The following is a 14,158-nucleotide window of genomic DNA, read 5'->3' as shown; positions in this document are numbered from 1 at the left end:
TTTTTGGCCAGGGCTGGATTTGAACCCACCACCTCTGGCATATGGGGCTGGCACCCTACTCCTTTGAGCCACAGGTGCCGCCCCACAGCTATGATTTAATAAAAAATAGAATTAGGTAAGAAGCCCTATATATCTACTAAAGAAAATTCATAGTGAAAACACTATAAAATTGTAGTGTCATAAAAGATAACAAAAACACCAAAGTTAAGAAAAACAGCACAGTATACCACAGGGCCAGAAAGATTCATTGGTGAATTCTAAAAAACATTTAAAGAAGAAACAAAGAAACAATTTTAATTCCAAATAATACTTTCAAGGTAGAAGATCCTTTGAAACTAATTTTTTGAGGCCTGAATTACTCTGATACAAAAACCAGATGAAAATACTGTAAAAAGGGATACTATAGAACAGTAGCACTTATGCACATAAAGAGAAAAAATACATTAGTGTATTTTTCAGAAAATGGTTATGGATTGTATGTTTGTGTGTTCCCCAAGTTGGTATGTTGAAACCATAACCCCTGATGTGATTGAATGTTTGTGTGTCCCTCGACTTAGTATGTTGAACCCTTAACCCCTGATGTGATTGCATTTTGTGGTAGGGTCTTTAAGAGATAATTGGATTATAAGGGCTCATCTCTTACTTGGGGCTAGTGCCCTTATAGACTTTCCTTTCTTTCTCTCCTCTGTCATCCATTGAGGATAGAAGGAGAAAATATCTGTTTGTAAAGGTGGAAAAGAGTCATCATGAACCATCAATTATGCCAGCAGGTTGACCTTGGATCTCACAACTTCCAGAATCTATAAATACTGTTTTTTATAAATAAACAAAATCAATGTTTATTGTTTAAACCAGATAGTCCATGTTATTCTGTTACAGCAGCCAAAACTGATGAAGGAATAATATATCCCACATTGTATGAAAGTAATAGACAATAACCAAATTGACAGTATTGTATAATTAAAGGTTGCTTAAATATTTGAAAAGTAATCACTATGATTTCCTAAGTTAGGAGGTTAAAAAGGAAGATACCATTTTATAGGTCAGAGAAATTACATTTGTTCTTTTTTTCATTATTAAATCATAGCTGTATACATTAATGCAATCTTGGGGTACAGGCTATGTTAATCAGTTTGGTGAAAATATTTCAAATTGTTCTTAGCAAAACTTTGAGCATTTTAGGAATAAAAGAGATTTCTTCAAACTTACAGTTAATTATGAAATACTGAATGTTTTCCCTGCCAAAGATCAGCATAAGGCAAGGAGTTTTATTCTTACCACTTCTACTCTCATTGTGTTAGTGTTTCTCACCAGCTCAATAGGGCAAGGTAAAAAAATGTTGGGGGGGGGCCCAAAAGTACAAAAGCAACAGATGCTGGTGAGGATGTGGATGGAAAGGAACACTCTTACACTGTTCTGGGGACAGCAGACTAGCCTAACCTCCATGGAAAGTAGCATATAGATACCTAAACACACTAAAAGTAGACCTGCCTTTTGATCCAGTAAGCCCGCTAGTAGGTATTTACCAATAAGAAAAAAGTCATTTTATTACTAAGACACCTGCACTTGAATGTTTCTAGCAGTGCAATTCACAATTATAAATATGTAGAAAGAATCCAAGTGCCTATCAATTCAATAATAGATTAGTAAAATATGATATATGTACAACATGGAATACTACTCATTTATAAAAAATGATGACCTGGTATCTTTCGTAATAATCTGGATGGAATTGAAGACCATTCTTCTAAGTGAAGGAATCTTCTGAATGACTTGTGAAACTAGTTATTCAACACTTATGTACACATATGGAAGCAAACCCCAACAGATTTCAAGGAGGTGGGGAGGAAAGGATGGGGAAATTTACACCAAACAGGTACATTGCACACTGTCAGGGTAAAGGGCACACTTAAAACTTTGACTTAAAAAATACAAAAGGAAAGTATGTAATCAAATAAAAATAGGCAGGGGGAATGTGGATTGGAAAAGAAGCTCTATTGGTAGATGACAAGAAGTAGTATGCTAGGTTGTGTATCTCTGTGTTTGCTGAATAAATATGAATAAACGTTAAATGGAAACATTTGATCAGTATGGCACACTGATATTTTAACAGCTTTATGACATGCTTTATTTTCTACTTCACCTAGCATGGTACAGGTATTTATGCCACTGCATCTCTGCCTTCCTAAGAATGAATAGTACATTTTAAAATCATTGTTGCTTTGGCAAAAGAAAATTTACCACTATAGTGTATATTTCCTTGATCACCATTAAATATGAAGATCTTTACATTTATTTTATATGCAATATTTATTATTTATATCTTTTTGCCCTGAGAAATACTTGTTCTTGTTCTTTGCCCATTTTTGTGTTGAAGTATAATTTTATCTGAATGATATATATGAGATATCCACACATACACACACACATATGTATATGTATTGAAATCATTTGTCAAGTCTAGAGTTGTTTAATATTTAATAAGTTATAATACTTTAAATGATTCATCTTAGTTTAACATATGAAGCTAGAAAGAATACAAAGGGAAAAAACCCTAGAATTTTACTTAAAATTTTTTTTTTATTAAGTCATATGTACATAGATAATGAATACATTTATGCCTTTGTGGGATTCAGTGTGTTGATTATTTGTACAAATTGGACTGCTTACATCCTGCTAATTAAAATAGCTTTCACCTCATTTATGTAATCACAGTGTTAAGATATTTGTGTTCAATACTTGATAGATTTGACTTGTACCCTTGCAATATGCTTAATAGGTGAGGTCTCACCATTAACCCTCCCTCTATCAAAACACCTCCCTCCCTTCCCACCCCTCCCCTTCTCTCCTTCATCCTATAGTTGTGATTCATCTTTCATATTAAAGTGTGAGTGATTATAAATTGGTTTTATAGGTGTATATCCAAAAGACCAAAAATCAATTGGCAACAAATATATGCACCAGATTGTTCATTGCAGCTCAATTCATAATTGTCAAGTCTTGGAAGGAGCCCAAGTGCCCATTGACCCATGAATGGACCAGTAAATTGTGGTATATGTATACCATGGAATACTATGCAACTCTAAAAAAAGATGGAGATTTTACCTCTTTTATGTTTACATGGCTGGAACTAGAAAATATTCTTCTTAGTAAAGTATCTCAGGAATGGAAAAAATTCAATGTACTCAGTACTACTAGAATTTTACTATTGAAAGGAAAGCATTCTCATAATTTTTTTGATGGAAAATGATTTTTTTATTAAGTCATATATACAAAGATCATGAATATATTTATGCCTTTGTGGGAGTCAATGGGTTGATTATTTGTACAAATTGGAGTGCTTACATCCTACTAATTAACATAGCTTTCACCTCATTTACTTTATCACAATGTTAAGACATTTGTGTTCTATACTTGATAGATTAGACTTGTACCCTTGCAATATGCTCCATAGGTGTGGCCCCACCATTAACCCTCCTTCTACTGAATCACCCTCCTCTTTTCACATCCTCTTCCCCTTCCCTTCTTCATTCTGGGCTATAGTTGAGATTCATCTCTCATATGAAAGTGTGAGAAATGTCCAATGTACTCAGTGCTACTATAAGCCAATTTATAATCACTCATAATTTTTCAATTTTATTTCTAAAGAGATAATAACATTAACTTGAAAATCTTTCAATATGTAACTGATACTTGGTGCCAGACTTTTATAACTAAGTGCTTATGCATACTGGGTGTGTCTCTGAAATGGCTATGATGGGAAATTGCATTGGCTGTTACTGATTAGATGATTGTAATTTCTAACAGAGTCCAGTATATGCTTCATCATAGATGTGCCAGCCCCATTGTCACTGCATGAAGTTCTTTTTTCATAAATCATCTTGGTTTTTATTAATATCTATATAAATTTGAAAATTTGTAACTTCTTCCCAAAGCAAACTTTTTTTGGTGGAATTACTAAAACAGAAATTACTTTGAAGTAATTCATATATTTAGTGTCATAATTGTTAATGGCGACCATCTTCCCATTATACTTTTGGCTAGTTATACAAGAATATCTCAATTATCTTCATTTACTCCCTTATTTTACTCCGCTGTGGATCAAATCTTGGGAACTCCTTGAAATTATGTTACTTTCATGCAAATATCTTCCTGGTTTGCATTTCTTGTTCCTTTTCTGTTGAAAAATAAAAAGCAAAAAAAATATCAGGACACAAAACAGAAATTAGACATAGAATAAGTGTATTTATCCTGCATGACTAAGGAGAAGCTGAAGCTCCACCCACCAGCTTTGTAACCTGAGGCCCTTTGGATTTTGAATTATTGTGCTAGAAAAGGTGCTGATACCTCAACATACCTGGACAGTAGCATTGTATATTGCTACTTACACCATTTTGTCCTTAGAACCTTGAATAATGACATGCTTGAAAAATCAAAGTGTGAAGAGAAGATCTTTAAGGCTATTTCATTCTATTTCCCACTTTTAATTTTCTTGAATATCCTTGCCTCAAATGTCTTAACACAACAACTATGGGAATGACATGAAGGCTACATTGGCCAATTGGATAAAAGTATTTAAAATTGTATATGGAAACAACACACTGTACCCCATGATAGTATTAATGTACACAATTATGATTTAATAAAAATAAATAAATAAACTGTGAATACAACTCCAATAAAATAAAATAAAATGGTGTATTTGTGTGTTGTGCTTAGATGAAATAAAGAAATCTGAACTTGGGCCTCTTCACTCTGAAGGCAAAGGGTAAACTTATTTGAATGGAAAAGCCAAAAGACAGTGAATAAAACTTGCAGATAGACAGTATAGCAGCCACTTTCAGCTCTGTTTCTATTTTCAACTCAAACAGAGTACAATTCAGCTTTTGTTTCCTTCAGTGCTGCAGGAACTGATAGAAAACTCACAGAGGAAATGATGAGGTGAGAAAAAGAATAAAGAGCAAAGAAGTGAAAGAGCAAAGGAGGAAATGCCAATGTAATAGTAATTATTAATATGTGTGTCATGGATGACAGGACTGGTATCAAGTCTAAAGCCAGCCTCGAATAAGGTGCCTAATTTGATTCTGAATTTCTGGTAGAATTGACACATGAACAAGCTTCAGTTCTAGACACCTGTTCTGTACCATGTGTTACTTTCACAGTATATTTAAGTCCTTATAATTGTTATAGAATGTGTTCCTTTGTATTTATATAAACTATGTTTAGTAATAAAAATAAATTTTTATAATACAATCCAGAATACAATGAAATTCTTTTTCAAAAGATCTATGATATAGATCATGATGGAGAGGCAATCACTGGAAATGAAAATTGATATGTCATAAATAAGTTCTCAGGGCAGTGGTTGCCCTGAGTTCAGAAGAGAGGTATCAATAGAAAAATGGGTGGATAAATCACTAAATATGGCATCAGGGAAGAACTATGTGAGTGGGTGACCTTGGAATTTGAGTAAGTAGGTGTTGATTGAGCAATGTGCAAATAAAATTGTATGATAAGTATAAGCAAAAGAGCAGCAAGTGTAAATTACTCTGTGAGAAAAACCAGCTTGACATTTTAAAGACTGTAGGAACTGAAAGGGGCAGACAAAGTAATAAGGGAATGCAGCGGCCAAATTTCAGACCTGGTAGGACTGAAAAAAAACTTAGGTTTTCTGTAATCCTAGCATTCTGGGAAGGCAAGGTAGGAAGATTGCTTGAGCTCTGGAATTGGAGATCAGTCTCAGCAAGAATAAGGCTCCATCTCTACTAAAATTAGCTGGGTTGTGCTGGGTGCCTTTAGTCCTAGCTACTTAATAGGTTGAGGCAGAAGGATCCTTGGACTCAGGAGTTTGATGTTGTGGTGAGCTATGATGATGCCACTACACTTTCCCCAGAGCAACATGGCAATATTCTGTCTCAAAAAAACCAAACCAAAACAACAAAAAAACAAAAAATCCTTAAGTTTTATTCAAAGTGCAGTGAAATACCATCAAGTCTCACTTAGGTCTTGGGGTAAGAAATAGGGAAACAAATTTCAAGGTTGAAAAATTAGAGATAAACCTGATGTATGGATGAAATGTGTAATATCAACAAGAGCTAAAAGCTACCAGATGATTCCTTTTTGGTTTTGTTTTGTTTTTTTCTTTTTTCTATTGTTTGGGATTCATTGTGGGTACAAAGAATTAGGTTACACTGATTGTATCTTTCATCCTCCAATCCCATTTCTAGGCATCTACCCCAAAGAAAAAAATCATTTTATCATAAGGACATTTGCACTAGACTGTTTATTGCAGCTCAATTTACAATTGCCAGAATGTGGAAACAATCAGATGATTCCTTTAAAGGAGTGACCCACACATTCTGAAAGGTTTCTAGCAGAAACTTGGTGTTTACTGTCGTAAACAGAGAGGTTCCTTTGTTTCATAGGGAGTTGAACTTCCTAAACTCTAAAGTTCCATTACCGTCTTCTTATAGGGGAAACTGAGCCCTGATCTTTACAATAAGACTCACTTCCTGCTTGAGAGACCTGGAGAATCATGAGAATGGGATGTGAGTTGTGTATGTGCAGGAGACCAGAAAACTGGCTTCCAAGAGAAAATGTACATGTAAGGTGGGGCAATAATAATTATGGTAAAGATTCTCCAGATTCCAAAGATCTCTTGATACTGGTGGCAGAGGTTGTGGTCAAGGTCTGCTGTTTTGCAAAACAAAGGTGGAGACATTCTATCTGACCTTCTCCATGTTCTTCCTAATCACCATGTCCTACTACTCTTGCTAAGTGGTAGCAAGAGCTATTTGGGGCTATTGAGGAGAGTCCAGAGGAAAGACCATAGGAATATAATCAACGTTAATGTCAGACAAGGAGCTTTTGTCTACTTCTTCTCATTTTATGACAATAAATATGGACCCAAGGTTTACTCGGGAGGGCTCCTCCCAGAGTTCCTCAGTCTCCCAACACAGACTTTGCATCAGGTCTCTTCATTCTTCTTCATACCCCCTCATCTGGTGACCCCGAATCCCTTCACTTTACTATGTTAGATCTGTTGGATCATTGTAGAAATCTGAGCTGTGGTCATTGAAATCAGTCCTTTTATAGCTGGTCTCCTGGCTGCCCCTGTTAGCTCCTGCTGAGCAATCCCTTTACCCCAACTGTCTCTTCCCATTCATTGTCATATTCTGTATTGAACATTTCATTAAAGTTTAAGGTATACACAAAAGTGCACATATCAAATGTCTACGAGTTTAATAATTTTCACAAGATAAATCTACCACTTTAACCAATCCTAGGTAAAAAATAGTACTTCACTTTTAAGCAAGAAATCTGTGTTGTGCTCTCTCCTAGTCTGGTCCTACCAAAGATATCAAATTTAGCCCCACAGATATATTTTTTAATATTTCTTTCTATTTATTAAACCAAAATATTGCTTGTGTCTACATGTGTGCCAATTGGTTAGTGCAGAAAACAATGATTTGTTGTCAATTTTTTTCTTTTTTAATTAAATCATAGCTGTGTATATTAATTGAAATAGAGTCTCACTCTGTTGCATATGCTAGAGTGCCCTGGCCCTAGCCTCACTCACAGCAACCTTGAACTCACGGGCTCAAACAAACTTCCTGCCTCATTCTCCTGAGTAGCTGGGAATAGAGGCACATGCTACAACACCCCACTATTTTTCTATTTTTTTTGGAGGGACAAGGTCTCATTTTATTCAAATTTGTCTTAAAATTATGACCTCAAGCAATTCTCTCACCTTGCCCTCCCAAAGCTCTAGGATTATAGGCATGAGCCACTGCACCTGGCTGAAAACCATAGATTATTTTAACTGTTACTGATCTTTATAAAAAGTGGCATCACACAGTCTGTAATCTTGTGTCATATATTTCCTTCATGTTGTTGCATGTGGCTGTAGTTTGTTCTCTCTCATTGCTGAACAGAAATTTATGTGAATATTCCACAATTTATTTTTTCATTCTACGGTTGATAAATATTAACTTAGGCCTGTAATTTAAGAAAATAATTCTTTCTCATTTTTCATTAGATTGCTTCATTCATTCATTAATCATTCATTCTGTTATGTGAGTTAGTGGTGCAGAGTCCTGAGTATAAAAACTGGGGAAAAGTGGGGCTGTATCATCTGCAAACAAAGATAATTTAAGTTCTTCATTTCCAATTTGGATGCCTTTTCTTTCTTTCTCTAGTCTAATTTCTCTGGCGAGGACTGTTAGTACTATGATGAATAAAGTGGCAAAAGTGGGCCTCTGTTTTGTCCCAGATCTTAGAGGAAAGGCTTATTTTTCTCTATTCAGTATGATATGAGTTTCAGTTTGTCATATATACTGTTTTTCATGTAGAAATATGTTTTCAGTTATTCCAGAATTTTTAAAAATATCATGAAGTGATATTGAATTTTATTAAGTGCTTTTTTGGGATCTACATGATAAATGCTTGCATTGATGGATATCCCAACCACCATGATTTCATCATTACTCACTGTATGACTGCATTCAAACTCCTACATCCTGCTGAGTGGCTCACCCCTGTAATCCCAGCACTCTGGGAGGCCAAGGTGGGTGGATTGCCTGAGCTCAGGAGTTTGAGATCAGCCTGAGCAAGAGCAAGACCCCATCTCTAAAAATAGCCAGGTATCATGGCAGGTGCCTGTACTCATAAGTACTTGGGAAGCTGAGACAAGAGGATTGCTTGAATCTAATAATTTGAGGTTGCCATGAGCTATGACATCATGGCACTTTACCAAGGGTGACAAAGTGTGTCTCTGTCTCAAAAAATATATACATATATGTATCACGCATCTCATGAGTATGTATCATTATTATATATGCATGATAATTAAAAGTAAAAAATTAAAGAAATAAAAATAACTGGTCTGACTCACACATGTATACAGGATATATATAACTGTGATAAACTCTAAGATCACAATCTGTAACTAAGATTACTCGATGGCTTTGAACATCTAAGGTGCCCTAACTATCTTCATGGGAGATATGCCCAAATGGCCAGACTGATGGTAGCCCCTAGAAAAATCTCTTCCAGAGTTCAGGAAGCCCAAAACTTCTCATCCTTAAGTCATATCATTTTAGGTTCTAAATATTAGGCTTCTTTTATGGTGCCAAAATTACTTATTAAAGCCATTTCACAAGGATCAGCATTTAGGTTACAGGTGCAATGAATCACCACTGTCAGTGCCACACTGCTGGAAAATGCACAGATTTTATAACTGTTACTCTCACTGCACAAGAGTGACTCCCCTTGCACATGGGAACCAAACTATAGGCATGAAATTATGACCAATCTAAAAGTGTCTGTAATCATTTACGTCACAAGTCTAGGTGGTTCATATCATTGCCAAGGCCAATAGCACTGACTCACAAATTTGTGCTATTAAACTTGCAGCTTCCTTCTGCCTCTCCAGGGGTTGAATTCTTTTCTTACTCATAAACCTCAATTATGTAATCTTCTCTGCAAATCCCTTCCTGAAAATTTGTTGAATCTGATTTAGATTTTTTATATCTTCCTTTATGTACTACAATAAATAGATTTCTCAAACTAAGCCATAATATTCTAGTTCACAAGTCATGCACTCCTATTCATTTGTAGCTTCTTGGAGTCAGAAATAGAGGTCAGTACATAGCAGAATGCAAGGTACACACAACTCAGCAAATGTGTCTAACATAAACTGAAGAATATATCATCTAGGGTGGCACCTGTGGCTCAAAGGAGTAGGGCACTGGCCTCGTATGCCGGAGGTGGCGGGTTCAAACCCAGCCCTGGCCAAAACAAACAAACAAACAAAAATATATCATCTAGAGGAGAAGGGTGTGGGTCCAGTTTTGGTCTTATATAGGTCACTAGCCAATTCACCCAGCCCCATTTGTTGAATAGGGAATCTTTCCCCCAATTTATATTTTTGATAGGCTTATCAAAGATCAAATGATGATAAGCGTCTGGGTTCACCTCTTGGTCTTCAATTCTGTTCCATACATCTACCTCTCTATTTTTGTGCCAGTACCATGCCATTTTGATCACTATTGATTTATAGTATAGTCTGAAGTCTGGAAGCATGATTCCTCCTGATTTGTTTTTATTTCTGAGTAATGTCTTGGCTATTCAAGTTTTTTTTCTGTTTCCATATAAAACAAAGTACTCATTTTTCCAGGTCTTTAAGGTATGAGAGGTGCTTTAATAGGGATTGCATTAAATCTGTAGATTGCTTTAGGTAGTATAGACATTTTAACAATGCTGATTCTTCCCAGCCATAAGCATGGTATATTTTTCCATTTGTTACCATATTCACCTATTTCTTTTTTCAGAGTTTGATAGTTCTCTTTATAGAGCTCTTTCACATCCTTAGTTAGATACACTCCCAGAATATCATCTTCTTTGGCACTATTATAAAGGGATTAGAGTCCTTGATTGTTTTTTTCCTCTGATTATTATTGGTATTTATAAAGGCTACAGATGTGAGAATGTAATTTTTGTATCCTGAGATGTTGCTGTATTCCTTAATCACTAGGAATCAACTAGGAGTTTTGTAGTTGATTCCCTGGGGTTTTCCAGATATATACTCATGTCATCTGTGAAGAGTGATGGTTTGATCTCCTCTGGTCCTATTTGAATCCCTTTGATTGCCTTATCTTGCCTGATTGCAGTGGCTAAGACTTCCATTACAATGTTAAAAAGCAGTGGAGACAGTGGGCATTCTTGCCTGGTTCCTGATCTAAGTGGAAATGATTTCAATTTAACTCCATTCAATATGATATTGGCTGTGGGTTTGCTGTAGATGGCCTCTATCAGTTTAAGAAATGTTCCTTCTATACCTATTTTCTAAGCATTCTGATCAAGAAAGGATGCTGGATATTATCAAAAGCTTTTTCTGCAACAATTGACTGACTCTCACTGGTTAAAGGACTTAAACGTAAGACATGAAACTATAAAAATTCTTAGAGAGAGTGCAGGAGAAACACCTGAAAAAATTGGCCTGGGAGAATACTTTATGAGGAGGACACCCCAGGCAATTGAAGCAACATCAAAAATACATTACTGGGATCTGATCAAACTAAAAAGCTTCTGCACTGCCAAGAACACACTAAGTAAAGCAAATAGCCCTCAGAATGGGAGAGGATTTTTGCGAGTTATATTTCTGACAAAGATCTAATAACCAGAATCCACAGAGAACTCAAACTTATTAATAAGAAAAGAGCAAGTGATCCCATTTCGTTGTGTGTAAGAGACGTGAACAGACGCTTCTCTAAAGAAGATAGGCGCATGGTCTACAGACACATGAAAAAATGCTCATCATTTTGAATCATCAGAGAGATGCAAACCAAATCCACTCTGAGATACCATCTAACTCCAGTAAGAGTAGCCCACATCACAAAATCCCAAAACTACAGATGTTGGCATGGATGTGGAGAAAAGGGAGCACTTTTGCACTGTTGGTGGGACTGCAAGCTAATACGTTCCTTTTGGAAGGAAGTTTGGAGAACACTCAGGGATCTAAATGTAGACCTGCTGTTTGATCCTGCAATTCCTCTTCTAGGTGTATATCCCAAGAACCAAAAATCATTTGGCAATAAAGATATTTGCACCAGATTGTTCATTGCAGCTCAATTCATAATTGCCGAATCATGGAAGAAGCCCAAGTGCCCATTGACAAATGGATTAATAAATTATGGTATATGTATACCATGGAATATTATGCAGCATTAAAAAATAGAGACTTTATCTCTTTTAAGTTTACATGGATGGAGCTGGAAAATATTCTTCTTAGTAAAGTATCTCAGGAATGGAAAAAGAATATCCAGTGTACTCATTACTACTGTGAAACCAATATATAATCACTCACACTTGCATACGAAAAATGAAGCACAGCTATAGCGTAGAATGAAGAAAGGAAGGGGAGGGAGAGGGGCAGGAAGAGGGTGGGTTGATAGAGGAAGGATTAGTAGGGGGACCACATCTATGGAGCATATTGCAAGTACAAGTTGGATCTATCAGGTGTAGAACACAAATGTCTTAATGCTGTAATTGGGTAAATGAGGTGAAGGCTATGTTGATTAGTAGGATGTAAGCACTCCAATTTGTACAAATAATCAACACATTGAATCCCATAATGGCATAAATGTATTCATGATCTATGTACAAATGACTTAATAAAAAAAATAAAAGAAAGAAAGAAAAGAAAATCTTGGGGAAAAAAGAACATTATCATCTGATAAATAATCCAAAAGAAAGGGAGGTGACACTCACCTGTCTGAAAGATAGCCATATGTCAGACTTCCCAGCAGTGATCCAGCCATAAGCATAGATTGAACTAGTGACTTTTGTGACTCAGATTCACACACCAGGTCCCACTGGAAGAGAAGGAAGGCAGCACAGTGGAGCTGGGGAGGACTGTGAGCCCTTTAGTGAACACTGACTCCAAACTCCTACAGAGGATGTGCATGAGCCTCTGCTGTGATTGTCCTGCCTCCCTCTCCAGCTTCATGTGCGGACACTGTCCTCTGGTAGCCCATACCCTGAAAGTGCTGAACCAGTTTCAACTCTTCAAACAGCTGCCTTTATAATACATTATAAACATCCACCAACCTATATCCATGTGTCTACATCTCTATTCATTTTATCTTCACACGACCAACTCCCTTTATTGCATTAACATATATACATTCTTTAAGAATCATAATTAAAGCCAGGCCTGGTAGCTGACACCTGCACTAATCCTAGCACTCTGAGAGGATCCTTTGAGTGCAGGAGTTCGACACCAGCCTGAGCAAGAACAAGGTCCCGTTCTAAAAATAGAAAAAAAATAATAGAAAAATTAACCAGGTGTTGTGGCCAGTGCCTGTAGTCCTGGCAGGCTGAGGAAGGAGGATTTTTTGAACCCCGGAGTTTGAGGTTGCTGGGAGCTAGGCTGACACCATGGCACTCTAGCCACTCACAACATACTGAGACTTTGTCTCAAAAAAAGGGGGGGGGATATAATTAAAAACATTCAAAAAGAACAAATAAAAAAATTTACTTTACCAAAATTTTAAAAACCATATGTAAAAACCCTGTACATTTTCTAGGAAGGCCACTCTCATCATATAGGTAACATAAGGCTTTGGCTTCACTTGCCATGAATTCAATTACTACAATAATTCTCATCTTCAATCACATATTGAATCATTTGGAAAGCTTCAGAGATACTGGTTCCTGGGTCCTATGTCCAGATGTTCTGGTTTACTTTCTCTGTGTATCAGTTTTGTGATGACTATTAAGAACCACTAACCTAGAATAACATTTGACTACTTAAAAAATTATAGGTCTTTCTCACTAGATTAAGTGATATAATATCAGGCTTCTGTTTAATACTTATACACCTGACTGCATAATAGCACAGGTAAACAATTGCTACTGCTGAGGGAATGAAGAAAGTGCTGACTGCAGCACCCATGTGTGGGGACTAAATGTGTAGAGCATTGCATTCTTTGTGTTACCTTCAAACACTTCAATCATATAAGCAGAAATGAAGTTTCTTACCTCAGTCACGATGGTGGAGGAGAAGCTTCGGTCATACACCCAGCCATCCACACAGGCTCTGTGTCTGGCTCACTCATGTTTGAGAAGCTCCCATTTGGGTAAAGGAGTTGCCAGTGGGGATGGATGAAGCGATGACACTTCTCTGGCCTTAGGTTGGAGTCCAGTGGGATGGAGATTCTCAGGAGGGTGTCTTGGCTGAGGGTCCCAGTGCCATTGCCACTGTCAGACACAGTGTTATTGTTAAGGATGTGGACCCAGCAGCGATGAGCAGGGATGGTTGCAGTGAAGTTCTCCAGCAGAATATGAGGGTACGCAACAGTGGTGATGATACAAAAAAAAGCCAGCTGAAGGATCTGGAATCTCCCCAGGCTTCCTACTTGATCCAGGAGCACCTCAAAGGCCATTGAGGCTGGACAGGGGATCCCCAAGTGTTAGCACAGTGACCTTATGGATCAATCAATCCCATGTTTATCCAGACACTACCTTCTCCTCAAAGGGCGGTTACACCAGTATAGCAGAGCAGTGCAAGGAGTTTCCTGAAGTCCTTTGAGTTTAGAGAGCAGGAGAGTTTTTTAAAGTTCCAGATATAATTATCTGGGAAAGAGCCCTGTACCCA

The 14,158-nt window shown here is 36.8% G+C and overlaps 1 pseudogene; it reads right to left on the bottom strand.

Annotated features, from left to right (window-relative positions):
* Positions 1-12,266: 12,266 nt before the first annotated feature.
* On the bottom strand, positions 12,267-13,946 carry LOC100941183 (annotated as a pseudogene).
* Between the last annotated feature and the right edge of the window lie 212 nt (positions 13,947-14,158).

The sequence above is a fragment of the Otolemur garnettii genome, unplaced genomic scaffold (genome assembly GCF_000181295.1).
Source record: "Otolemur garnettii isolate 467f Iridium unplaced genomic scaffold, OtoGar3 scaffold00140, whole genome shotgun sequence".
NCBI lineage: Eukaryota > Metazoa > Chordata > Mammalia > Primates > Galagidae > Otolemur > Otolemur garnettii.
The sequence above is the reverse complement of the archived record's forward strand: the minus strand, read 5'-3'. Positions and strand labels throughout refer to the sequence as shown.